The following is a 13,854-nucleotide window of genomic DNA, read 5'->3' as shown; positions in this document are numbered from 1 at the left end:
TAGGCAGATGTCAGCCCTGCTGTCCAGAATCTACTGAAGGCCCTCAAGTTGCCAAAGATATGTGAGAATGAGTCCTTTGCACGACAGAGCTGCATACTTTTGGCCTGAGGAACTAACAGTCTGTTGCTCAATCTTCCGCCTTTCAGGAGCACAGTTTTAAGGAAGACTTGAATCTGACAGTGAATCTGTGGATCAGACTCCTTTTGAAACACTCAGCAGCCACCTCAACCAGTTTTCATTGTCCATTTAGTGTTTCTAATACTCGGTGGGAACACGTTCAGAGAGAGGCCCTGAAGACATTGGGACATGCTCTGAGCAAACATCACCTGTCCCTTTGGGCTATGGCAGAACCTTGGAGCTTGTCCTTTCCTTGACCCTTACTGCAGGCAGAGCAAAGGGTGGAATTTTCTAGAGGCCTTCCAACAGATACATCTGATGGAATTCAGGAAACATCCTGACCCCAATTAGCAAAGTCCAACCCCTGCTCTGCTTCCGTAAGATTCTTTAGCTTTATCAACACCCGTTTGATGTTTGCGAGAAAGTATCCTCCCCACACCTGCAGCTAGGCTTCTCTCCTCTAGATAAGACATTTATTGGGATTTCTCTTTGATATGGAGGTAGCCAAGAGAGAGACTGTGGTAGGCAGTTAGTTAGCCGTGAGCGGGCAGCCCTAAGAGAAAAACGAAAGGCTCACTTAGCCCCAGGTGCCAGGAGGGCAAGGTAATTTGCCATATTAATTCCTAAAGGCTTGAGGGAAGTATACAGGGATAGTTCGTAGATTTTTTTTCCCCTCTATCAAAAGGACCCAAGTAAGCATTTTGGTCATTAATACGATAGACTAATTGGGCGATCTAATTGGGGCAACCTGACTTGCACTGGGCGTACGCAATTAGGTGATCAAATTCCTCACTTTACCTGTGAGGAAGGTGCGCAGGTGCAGGAGAGAACGTGTGGATTCAAATTTAAAGGAAGAACATAGGCAGCATAAGGGGCCGCCCATAATGAATATTCATGACCTCTAGTAATAAGAATAACAGTTAACCAGTATCAAACGCAATTGCCATCTGGCAATCTGCCCGCCCAAAAGCCTCTTGGGTATACTTCCTTTCTTTCTTTTCCTTTCTTTTCTATTAAACTTTCTTTCCTATCTATTTCACTCGTGGTTGTGGTTTCATTTTGCGCCTAGGGACAGATCTCTAATTTTAGTGATCTGGACCCAAAGAACCAAGGATTTCCCAACGCAGCTCAACACTTTTCCATCCGTTAACAAGACCAGGCCCAGTATGTCGAAGCCCTTATAGATTTGTTACCTGCTTCTTCTTGCCTGTAACATATCAATTGAATGATAATATAATCAATATCTATGGAATGTCATGAAATACACGTATGTAGAGTTGCTTTGCCCTGTAAATAAAGGCACCCTGTTTGTCTGAGCAGCCTAAGTTATTTGGGCTACTGAGGCTCAGGCCGCCTGTGTCCATTGCTACTCTGTCTCTTTGTCTCTTTCTGCTTCCTCTTAGATAGAGCTAAGTCTGGGGCAGACACCGACAATACTCTCTGGGTATGCAGGGCCATGTTAGCAAAAATCCTAAAAACACTCACTGAGCCCTGCTTCAAAGAGTGAAACCACACATCAATAAAATGTATATTGGGGTTTTAAAAAATAGTGAACACATATTGGAGCATGGTATGTACCATGAAAGAATACAACAAAGACTGACAGGGTTTGGAGGATAGGGATAAGAGGCCACCCTGAGGCTATATGTGAGCTGAGGCCCAATGATCTTGTTTTGTTTGTTTGTTTTCCCCATAGGGTGTGTGTGTTTACCAGAGAGACAGAGATACACAGTGAGAAGGAAAGTGAGAAATCACCCCCCAGAGGAAATGGCCATGCTGGAATCCCTTCTCTACTTTCCTCCCAGGATTCTGGGCACACACGCACACGTGCACAGCGTAATTCTCAAGCCCCCTGAAATAGGACTCAAACCACGGTTGCCATGTGGGAGTCCAACACCTCAGCCACCATGTCGCCTGCTAGCCCCAATACCTTCACTTTTGACTAGAAGCATTTTTTCAAAGTAAAAAATCTCCTTTTTAATGTCCTACAAAAGAATTTGTTCGCACACTGTGACATTCTTCCTATTTCTTTTCCCTTCACTTCCTGGTATAGATTCAGTCTCACTTCGACTAGGGAGTGACAATAACAGAGGAACCCTGCTCTGCTGCAGGCTGCTTGTCTCTGATCTCCGCGCTCTGGGTTCCCTTTGAATTAAACAAGGGTGAGAATCCTAAGAGATGAGTTCAGAGACTTAACGGAAGACTGAACTGGGAAGGGATTTCCTCTCCACGGAACAGCAAAGGAGGGCCTGAAACATGTTAAGTCTTAGATTTACAAAGGTAGCTCTGGCTCCTGGGAATAACTGGAGGCCCAGGAAGGAGCGAGGAGAACATGTAGGAGGCTATTGCAATACTGCAGGCTAAGTGCAGTGATGGCTTCGGTTGGGTGGCAACCAGACAGGTGGTAAGAAGCAGCTGACTTCTGAATGTAGTCTGAGAGAAACATGGACAGGATTCGCTGGCAGTTTGGATGTGAAGTGGAGAAAGACAGTCAACGAGCAGTGGATTGCCCTGCCAAGAATTTTTATTGAGAAGTCAGAAAGATGGAGTTGTTACCTACTGTGCGGGGGAAGACTGTGTGAGAGGAAAGAATGTCGAGAGTTGTTTTGGGAAATGTTAAACCTGACATATGTTTTCAGACATCACATGCTAAGTTATTAACGAAATTACCCAAAAGAATTCTGAAGGTATTGCTATCAACATCATGTTGGAGATGAGGAAACTGAAGTTGAGAGAAGAGAACTAAATCGCTCAAGCTCACGTTCTAGTAAGTGGCAGCGACAAATTAGAACCTGACTCTTGGAGTCCAAATCAGGGCCCATGCCCATGACCAAGCGGTGCTTACCTATTTCTATAGAGTCTCCCCTTTCCCACCCCCTTACTCTCTATGACCTGGGATTGCTCTAAGATGCTATCTCTGCAAACTCTTTATACTCACAATCCATCTCCAGGACCCTGCTACTATTGATTCATGTGATCTGACGCCTAAGCACGTGGTCCTTATGTGCTGTCCACGCATGTCGGAGATTGCCGGTGTCAAGTCTCCCCTGCGTTTCGAATGTCCACGTAACTGCAGAGCTGCCCTGCAGTTCCCAGGCTCTTTTACAGCAAGCTGTGATGACATGATATGTTGTGGCTAGGCTGCACGAGTGGAAGTGGTGTGTGCAGCTTCCATTTCTTTTCTTTAAAAATGTATATATATTTATTTAATTTTATTTGTTATTTTAATTTTTAAATTTGAGCAGAAAGAGACACAGAGAGAGAAGCAGAAAGTGACAAAACAAGCCAGCAGGTCCACACTGGACTCGAACCATAGTCAGCCATGTGGGAATCCAACGCCCTAACCACCACATCACCTGCCGGCCCCACAACTTCCATTTTGTGTACTCAGAAGGAAGCTACTTGTCCTCCACCTCTTTTTCCCCACGTGTTTTAGGCTGGAATGAGGGATACACCATAGGAGAAGGCAGAGCAATTAAAAGATGGGGAAATGAGCTGAATAAACAACTCTCTAAGGAAGACAAGTGAACAGCCAAAATTCATATGAAAAAAATGCTCAACATCCCTTATTATAAGGGAGATGCATGTCAAAACCGTAATGAGATACCACCTAACCCCAGTCAGAATGGCAAAGATTAAACCATCAAAAAATGATAAGTGCTAGTGGGGATGTGGTGAAAGGGGAACTTTCATACATTGTTGGTGGGAATGTAAATTGGTCCAGCCACTGTGGCGAACAATATGTAGGGTCCTCAAGGACCTTCAGATAGAGCTACCATATGATCCAGTAATTTCACTCCTGGGTATCTACCCAAAGGACAGCAGAATGCTCAGTCGGAAAAGCAGTTGCACAGTTATATTTATTGCGACATTATTCATGATAGCTAAGACAGGGAACCAACCCAAATGTTCACAAACAGATGGACTGAAAAAGTGTGGCACATATACTCCATGGAATACTTACTATTCAGCCATAAAAACCAGCAAGACCCTGGCAATTGATAGAAAGTGGATGAATGTGAAAGATCTATTGTTGAGTGAAGCAAATCAGTCGATGAGACAGAGACATTTTATGTCTCCACTTAACATATACCAATTGTTTACACTCTATAGTAGAGACTGAAAAACTGGAGGACATAAAAGCACTGAAAATTGTTATGGACACTAGGGACAAAGTGGAAGGAGAGTGGAAGAGGGGAAGAGTGCAGGAAGGGAAATTTGGGAAAATATGGAGAAGTTAGACATTAGTGCTACACAGATATGGTTTGTTGCTTGTTGGTGATGTTGTGTATAGTAGTCCCAACTTGTCTGCTGTGTGGCCGATATCATAATGGGCAAAATCTCGTTGCAAACTAAATGATGTTTCATGACTGAATGTATAAATAATAATGAATAATACTAATAATAAATAAAAGAAATAAACTCAATAAAGAGATGAAAGACTCACACATTCTAGACTATAAAATGTCACTGAAAAAACTAAAGAAGGCACAAATAAATGGAAAAGTATCCTGTGTTCAAAAATAAATAAATAGGGAACCAGCAGTTAGCGTAATGGCTATGTCGCTGGACTCCCACGTTGTCGACCGCGGTTCATGACCTGGACCCGGTGGCTTAAAACTCATGCCTGGCGCGTGTGCGTGCGTGCCCAAGATCCCGAGAGGAGAATGGAGGAGAGGGGATTGCGGCGTGACCATCCCCCCTGGGGGGTGATTTCTCGCTTTCTGTCTCTATGTCTCTCTCTATCTGTCTGGCGAGCGCACGCGCCCTACAGTGAAAATCTCTCCAAAAATAAATAATAAATAAATAAATAAATAAAAATAAAGAGGCAAAGGTCAACTGTGAACATTAAAAACAAATACTGACTCTTGCTATGTCTTCTGTGAATGGGGGTATATGAGAATCTAAACCTGGTGCTTCTTCCTTGCCCTTCCCAGAGCTGTAGAAAAGGCTCGAAGCCCCCCAAAACCTGGTAGGAAACCACTGCCAGGACAGAGACAATCTCTGCTAAGACCCTCTTGACTACTTCTGTTTTCTGTTTATTTTTTTAAAAATTATTTTGCGATAAAGTACGTAACATAAAATTTACCATTTTAATCATTTTAAAGTGACAACTCGGGATCATTCATTACATTCACACGGTTGTGTAACCCTCCCCACTACTGATCTCCAGGACTTCGTCATCATCCTGGGCTGACACTTTGCACCTGTTAAGTAATCTCTCTCCATTCTCTCCTTCCCCAGCCTTGGGGAAGGCCCAAGGCCCCTGTTCTGCTTTCTGTCTCCCCGAATTTGGCCCTTTCAGTCACTTCATACAAGTGGAATAATACAGTATTCATCTTTTGGGGTCTGACTCCTTTCACCTTAAAGAAGTCTTAAGGACAAAAGATTCTGCATGTGTCAGAATGTCCTCCTTTTATTTATAGATATATTTATTTATTTATATTGTCAGAGGGCCTGTGTGCTCACCAGAAAGAGGCACAGTGTATGTGTGTGTGTGTGTGTGTGTGTGTGTGTGTAAAGCTCCTCCAGAGATTGTGGTCATGCTACAATCCTTTCTCCTTCATCTTCCATCCTATTGGGATTTTGGGGATAGGTACACACACACATCTAGTGTGTTTTTCAAGCCATTGGGGCCGGGATTCAGACCACCCCTTGGCCATGTGGGATCTAGTTCCCTTAACCACTAGGTTACTGGACTGGCTCTAATTTTATCTTTATTATTTTTCTTATAGCCAGAGGGCACATGTACGAGAGAGAGAGAGAGAGAGAGAGAGTACTGTCCCAACGGGGCATGATCACATTGCACATTCTCCTGTTTCTTTATTCCATCGTGATTTTGGGCATGCACACACATGTGCCCAGCTGATTTCCAAGCCACCAGGGGATTCAAGCCATGGTTGACCATTCAAGCCAGGCTTCCTTCCCAGTGAGTCACAGGCCAGCCTGGAATTTCCTTCCTTTTGGAAGCGGGATCACATACAGTGTGTAGATAGACTGCATTTTGCTTTTCTGCTCATCTATCCATGGACATGTGGGTTAGGCCAACAGTTTTAAGTGAGTGAGGCATCTCCACTCTCTCTCACACGTTCACTTCAGAGGGCTCAGAGGCCCTAGAAAACAGTCAGGTTACAAGACGGAATGCCCTGCAAACCAGAATGAATGTGGAAGCTTCCGGCTAACCAGATACACCTGTATTTTGTATGAATAAGAAACAACCTTTCATTGCATTAATTAACCACTGGAAATTATTATTTTTGTCTCTTTATAATTATTCTCTATCGCTTCTTCTAAAAAATGTTTTCTGTAGAGCACATGTGTTCACCAGAGAGAGACAGTCAGGGAAAGCAAGAAAGCATCTCCCATGGGACATGGTCACACTGCAATCCCTTCTCGATCTCTCCCTCCTTCCAGGATTCTGGCCATGCACGCACATTTACTCAGTGTATTTTTCAAGCCACCAAGTCTGGGACTCGAACCACACAATTAGCCAAATGTGATCCAGCTGCCTTAACTACCAGGTCATGGGCTGGCCCCTATTCTCTCTCTCTATCCACCACAAATGTTCTGCTTCTAGAAAACTATAGTCCCTTAAAAGTTAAGAAAATAAGCAATATTGAAGCCTTCTTTCTACTCTTCCCCTCACAGAAAGCAAGAATTATGATCTCAGGACCAGCAGGTGGCGTAGTGGTTAAGGTGTTGGACTACCATGTAGTTGGTTTGAGTCCTAGACCCTGTGACTTGAGACTCATGCCAGGCATGTGTGTGTGTGTGCGTGTGTGTGTGTGCATGCCCAAAATCCTGAGAGGAGAATGGAGAAGGGATTGCAGCTTGGGCATCACCCTGGGGGTGATTTTTTTCGCTTTTTTGTCTCTTTGGCGAGCAAAAATCTCTCTAAAAGGTAAAAATAATAAAAGAAAAAAAAAAAAGAATTACGTTCCCTTTCCCAGAACCTACTTGAGACCAACTCCCCTAAACCCTGACTGAACTAAGGAAGGACATCTTTTGATGTGAACCTGGACCTCGTTTTAGTGCAAATAACATGTTTTGATTTTACTGAAACTGAACAAAGTTCTTCACACCAGAGTCACCAGGCCTCTGCGTGGGCAGGGCCCCGGGGAAGCCAGAGCCATTTGTTCGGGCCCACCCCTAGATGCGTTTGCTTGTTTTTGTTTGAGCTTCACCAGCCAAGGTTTGTAATCCTTTCCTTTCTCTTGCTTGGCATGCTACTGAGAGAGGGTGGTGCCTTCTGTGGAGTGTGGAGGCTGGCAAGCGGCGGCCACCACTATGTGATAAGTTACGTAAGCGTAAGCGTGAGTAAACACACTGGGGTTCCTATGCAGGTGGGATTGACCGCAGGGACAGTGTGGCCTACACAAAATGCTATGACTTCCAGAGCCTGGGAAGTCTCTAGTCTACCTTCTTTCTCTCAGATCTATTTTCAGATCATCTCAAAGAGATAAGTTGCTCTCAAGACATTTTTAAAAAATCCAGATGATTTTCTTTTTCCTCAGATTCAATCTGAAATGAGCGAAAGGTAGGGAATAAGAATTTGAAATGTGTACTGGAGAAGTCAAAAGAGAATGGTTGGCTCCATCTTTGTGGGACCCAAATGACCAGAGTATGGTCGATCTTGGGATGTAGAGTAGGTACTAGCTGGAACGGGAAGCCTGGTTGTCTCCGGCCACACCGGGGCACCAGCTCTCACAGCCTCGCCCTGAACGGGGAACGAGTGTAATGGGGATAGGCTATAAAGGGAAGGAGGGATGGAGCGAAGACTGGGAATCTGAAGCCTTAAATAGGGGAGGTGAGGCGGAGCAAGGCAGGAGGAATTTGTAAGGTGGTGGGGGTACTAGGAACGGAAGAAATAAAAGAAAGAAAAATAAAGTGGAAAAGAGGAGAAGGGGGAAAATGGGGAATGGAGAGAAGGCAGGGAAATTGAAATTTGGCCAGGAATTAAAATTCACTGAGGAACTTTTAGAGAAACTACACACAGGCTCAGGGCTGGAGTCTTACTTTCCTACTTGAAGGGACTGGAACAGTGCCCAGAGTTGAGGCACTTGAGTGTACAAAATGTACAAAATGAAAACATCAGACCCCTCTTAAAAAAAAAGATTTATTTATTTCCTTTCATTTGTTACTATTACTTATTTTTTAATTTGATCAGAGGGAGAGAGTTAGAGAAACTACACACAGGCTCAGGGCTGGAGTCTTACTTTCCTACTTGAAGGGACTGGAACAGTGCCCAGAGTTGAGGCACTTGAGTGTACAAAATGTACAAAATGAAAACATCAGACCCCTCTTAAAAAAAAAGATTTATTTATTTCCTTTCATTTGTTACTATTACTTATTTTTTAATTTGATCAGAGGGAGAGAGAAAGGGAAAGTAAGAAAGCAAACTGCCAGGTCCAGGACTTGAATCAAGCTCAGCCATGAGGGAGTCCAGCGCCTTAACCACCATGCCACCTGCTGGCCCTCAGACCCCTTTCCAAAAATTTTTAAGAACTTTGCCCTGTTGTGATACCATGTAGTAGACACGGCTACTTGGTAGGCTGAGGCCACATGGGAGACCCAGGTTTGATTCCCAGCCCACCCAAAGCCAGGGACCTGGGAAACTAGGGCAGAGTTGCAACAGAACAATATCATGTCTAAAAACTAAAAAATAATAATAATTTCAAAGTGATGACAGTGTATCATTAACTTTGATCATGGGGTCCTTCTGCACATGGGACGCTGAGATGCATTGTGTGCCTGCCCATGAAGCTGGTCCTGTCTTTAACATATCAACAGACTGACTATAAAGTTAGGGAAAAAATGAACATGAAAAAGGAAGTCAATATGATTTAAAAACATCTAGCTTATAGGCTGGCTCCATGGCCTGGTGGTTAAGGCAGTGGGATGCCACACGGCCAACTGTGCCATTTCAGAGTTGGACCTGGCGGCTTGAGAAACACACCCGCTACATGTGCATGCATGCCCAAAATTTCAAGAAAGAGGGCTAGAGGTGAAGGGTTGCAGAGTTGTCGTGCTCCATGGTGGGGGCTTTCTCCTCTTCCTTTATCTCTGTCTCTCTCTGGTGAGTCCATGCACCCTCTAACAAAGAGCAAAAACAAAAAACAGGTCTGGCTTACTCTAACCAGGTCTTTGGCAGGATTTATTTATTTGAAGTGTATTTACTTATTTATTCCATGACCAAAAGAGACAGAGGCAGAGACACAGAATCAGTACCCCCAACAGGGTCTTGACACCAGGAGCCGCACTGGCTTTAGCCAGCTCCTGCCCCTGGGCATGTACATGCCTGGCGTACTCAGCTACCGGGAGCCTCACTGGCTTTAGCCAGCTCCTGACCCTGGGCATGTACATGCCTGGCGTACTCAGCAAGGTCTGCACACACGAACCCAGAACCCTCCCCTGTGGGTTGACCTTGCAGAACACAGTGTTTTCCTGCCATGCCACCATCTAGTTCTTGTTCGGCAGTATTTGCAAAATGTTCACTGGATTTTCCTCACACCTACTGTTTGCCTCTGGTCATGTTGATTTAACCTCGTGCTTTCTCTCAGACTTGGCTCTGCGACCTAGAACTTTATCTTTAAAATAAAACTTGTGCTTGCTTACTGGATAATCATTATTTGGAAATTGATATCCACTCTTGGTTTTTAGTTTCGAACTCAAAGATGATATTCATTATATAATAAAGGGTCGGGTGGTATCTCAACTTTATTAAATACAATGAGACCTTATTTTTTTTTTCATCCAACAAGAAGCCATAACTTCATTAATGATAGAAACAGTACAAATTTCACCAGACTGCAATGTTTTTGGAACACCAAATAAAGTCCTCCTTTTCAGATAGTAACCTTGTTAATTCCATAATAGCATTTACAGTATCATCACTGTTCTTCAGCACTGGGACTGCTTTTGGTCTCAACACATTTGCCTTTGACATGACCAATTCTATGTCCTTAACTTCCACACCTGTGTCATTCACCTCTTCTCTTCACTCTCCTCCTGTACAGTTGGAGTCTGTGTGTTTTTTTGAATGTGTGAGACAGCTTCACCTTGAACTTTGAATTTCTCAGCTGCTAGCTGCGCTTACTGAGACAAATCCTCGATCTTGGCTTCCCCCAAAACTATGTAGGTATCGGGGTTAGCAGTTAGCGTAATGGCTATGTCGCTGGACTCCCATGTAGTCGACCATGGGTCGAGTCCCGGACCCGGTGGCTTAAACTCACGCCAGGCATATGTGTGTGCGTGCCCAAGATCTCAAGAGGAGAATGGAGGAGAAGGGATTGCGGTGTGGCCATCCCCCCTGGGGGGTGATTTCTCGCTTTCTGTCTCTCTGTCTCTCTCTTTCTGGCGAGCGCACGTGCCCTATAGCAAAAACCTCTCCAAAAAAAGAAAACAAACAAAACCAAAAACCAAAAAAATCCCACAAAACTATGTAGGCATCTGAAGCTGGGCTCTTGTAGACATCTTGTTTTGTGGTGACAAAAAGGATAGTCTTAGGTTTCTGGATAGTGACTCTTGTAACCCCTGAAACCTGCAGAAGACCCAGTTTGGACATAGCCTTCCATGTCTTCTTTTCACTTCGACTCTGTTTTGCTTTACTAACGGGTTCTTCATCAATGTCAGCTGCTGCTGCTGGCTGGGCTTGTGTGGTTGCTTGTGTGGAATCTTGTTCTTCAACCTCTGGTACTGATTTATCACTGTCAGATTCTGTTCCAGACCCTGACTCAGCCTGGGGCTGTGGCAACTCTTGCTCTGTAGCAGGAACGGTTTCTGTGGCTTCGCAGGGCATTTTGTCCAGGAGAACTGAGACAAAAAGGAAAAATGAAAAAAAAAAATTTAAAAAAAAAAAAAAAGATTTATTGGGGCCGGCAGGTGGCATGGTGGTTAGGGGCACTGGACTCCCCTATGGCTGACCATGGTTTGAGTTCTGGTGCTTGGAGCTTGCTTTCTCTCTCTCTCTGGTCAAATTAAAATAAATAAAGTTAAATAAAAGTTTCTTTTACATTTTTACTTATTATTATCACTATTATTTTTAATTTGCTATAGGGTACATGTGTTCACCAGAGAGGGCAGAGAGAGAGAAGGCCGCCACGTCCAGGACTCGAACTGTGGTTGATCATGTGGAAGTTCAGCACCTTAACCACTGCACTACTTACTGGTCCTGAGAGAGCTTATTTTACTCAGAAAGAAAACGGGGGAGAAAAACTCATGGAAATGTACTCATGTCCAATTACCAGGAAGGGCAAGAAAGTTCACTTAATTTCTCTGTTTCCCCTTCTAAGGCCCCTTTCTTCTGTATTCTACATGGCTTCAAATTCTAGTTTTAGTCTGGCTTTTTGAAAATAAAAATTCCGTTCTCACGAAACAGTAGTAGATTAATAATTTGATAGGTATCTCTGCTCAGTTGTTAGTACCTGGCTGTCTTATACATTGGAAAAGGTAGCTGGGTCTCTGGGCAGGAAGCTCCCCACGTTTTCTGATGCTTGCTGAGATGTAAGATGACCAAGGTTACCCTCTTCTGCTTGCATTCCTACAGCAGGTGACTTCTCCACCTGTAACCCCTCAAGCTTGATGTTTGAAAAGGGTAAATCCAAGCTTTTCTCAGAGGCACCAATTATGTAGATAGAAATGACCACTTACAATTTTTTGTAATTCAGGGGTCAGCAGGTGGCATAGCAGTTAAAGCTGGGTTTCCACATGGTGGACTGAGGTTTGAATCCCAGAACTGATGGCTTGAAACTCACGTTGGGTGTGTGTGTGTGTGCCCAAAAATCCCAAAAGGAGAATGGGGGTGGGGGGTTTGTGGCCCGGTCATCCCCCCTTGGGGGTGATTTCTTGCTTTCTCTCTCTCTATCCCTTTCTATCTCTCTGGTGAGTGCACGTGTCCTATAGCAAAAATCTCTCAAAAAATTTGTAATTCAAAAAATTTTTTGAAATAATTTTGGATTTACAAAACTATGCAAACATAGTACAAATATAACTTTCAACCTATTTATTCAAATGGCAATAGTTTGTATTAACCACAGTATAATGATTAAACCTGGAAAATGAACATTGCTGTTCTTTCATAATCGATCTAAAGGTATCATCTGAATTTGTCCGTTGTCCGACTGCTTTTTACAATCTCCAAACTGGCTTTGCAGTAAGGTAGAGTTGATAACATGCAGATTTTGATTTCAAACTTTTTTTCTAAAATGTACTTACCATTTGAATTATTTACAGTCTTAGAGAGAACATCAACGCAGCTAAAACCCTGAAGTTATCATATTAACCAGTCTCTAAAATTATCCAGTTTTAGCACTTGAATGAGGAATTTTTTTCCTTTTACCTCTGAAAAGATGAATTAGTGAGTACTGTAGACTGAATGTGTCTACCCCTTCCTTCCAAATTCAAATGTTGGAGTTTTAGTCCCTACTGTGATAGTATTAGGAGGTGAGACCTTTGAGTGGGTATTAGACCATAGGGTGGAGTCCACATGAATGGGATTAATGCCCTTATAAGAATTCTATGAGCATCTAACAAGGGATTAATAACTGATATATACAAGGAACCCAAACAACTCAGCAAGGAAAAAAAGGATCAAAAAATAGGAAAATAGTCTAAATAAATAGTTCTCAAAAGAAGACATACAGTGGCCCAACAAACATGAAAAAATACTCAACATCACTAATCATTAGGGAGATACAAATCTAAACCACAGTGAGAGATCATCTCACTCCAGTTAGAATGGCTATTACCAAAAAGACAAAAATTTACAAATGCTGGTGAGGATGCAGAAAATGGGGCATCTGCTTCATTGTTGGTAGGAATGTAAATTAAGAATGATGGAAAAACAGTATGGAGATTCCTCAAGAAAATAAAAATAGAACTGCTGTGTGATTCAGCAATGTCACTATTAGTCATATATTTGAAGGGAAGGCAATCAGTATGTGGTAAATATATCTGTCCCTTGGGTGGGCAGGTGGCTTGGTGACTAAAATGCTGGGCTCTCACACGGCCAACCATGGTTCGAGTCCCGGATTTGGTGGTTTGCTTTCTCACTTTCTCTGGCTCTCTATCTGGATCTGGCAAGCAAACGTGCCCTCTGGCAATTAAAAAAATAGTTACAAAATAAAGTTACCAAAATATAGGGTATGTTACACCTGCAATAAAAGGGTACAATGTAGTTGTCATATATATGCTTGCACACGCATTAGGAAAAGCCTGGAAGGGTGGATATTAACAACATAACCTCGGAGGAATGGGCAGGCTTACATTTTTTACTTTACATGTTTCTCTTTAGATTTTTTTTGTAACCGCACTTTAGAAATTATATCTTTATTTTTTTTTTAAGAGAGATTTTTGCTATAGGTCAGGTGTGCTCACCAGAGAGACAGAAAGAAAGAAATCACCTCCCACTGGGAGGATGACCACACATCAGTCCCTTCTCCTTCATTCTCCTCTGGGAATTTTGGGCAAACACGCACATGTGCCCCACATGAGTTTTACACCGCTGGGTCCAGGACTTGAATTGCAGTACACTACGTGGGAGTCCCATGATGTAGACATTACGCCATGTGCTGGTCCCAGAAATAGTACATTTAAAAAAAATTATTTTACTTATTTTTTTTATGAGAGACAGAGACAGAGAAAAACGGGTACCTTTTATAAGATCTTGTGACACCATAATCCATTCCCCCAAAGCCTCCCGGCTAGCCCAAACTGCAGGGGCACCTGCCATATGCCCCG

General features: G+C 43.2%; 1 pseudogene; it reads right to left on the bottom strand.

The window, feature by feature from the left end:
- Positions 1–9,857: 9,857 nt before the first annotated feature.
- LOC102492492 (nascent polypeptide-associated complex subunit alpha-like) lies at positions 9,858–10,928 on the bottom strand (annotated as a pseudogene).
- Positions 10,929–13,854: the final 2,926 nt, after the last annotated feature.

This window comes from Tupaia chinensis, unplaced genomic scaffold, assembly GCF_000334495.1.
Source record: "Tupaia chinensis unplaced genomic scaffold, TupChi_1.0 Scaffold000094_1, whole genome shotgun sequence".
Taxonomy (NCBI): Eukaryota; Metazoa; Chordata; class Mammalia; order Scandentia; family Tupaiidae; genus Tupaia; species Tupaia belangeri.
The sequence above is the reverse complement of the archived record's forward strand: the minus strand, read 5'-3'. Positions and strand labels throughout refer to the sequence as shown.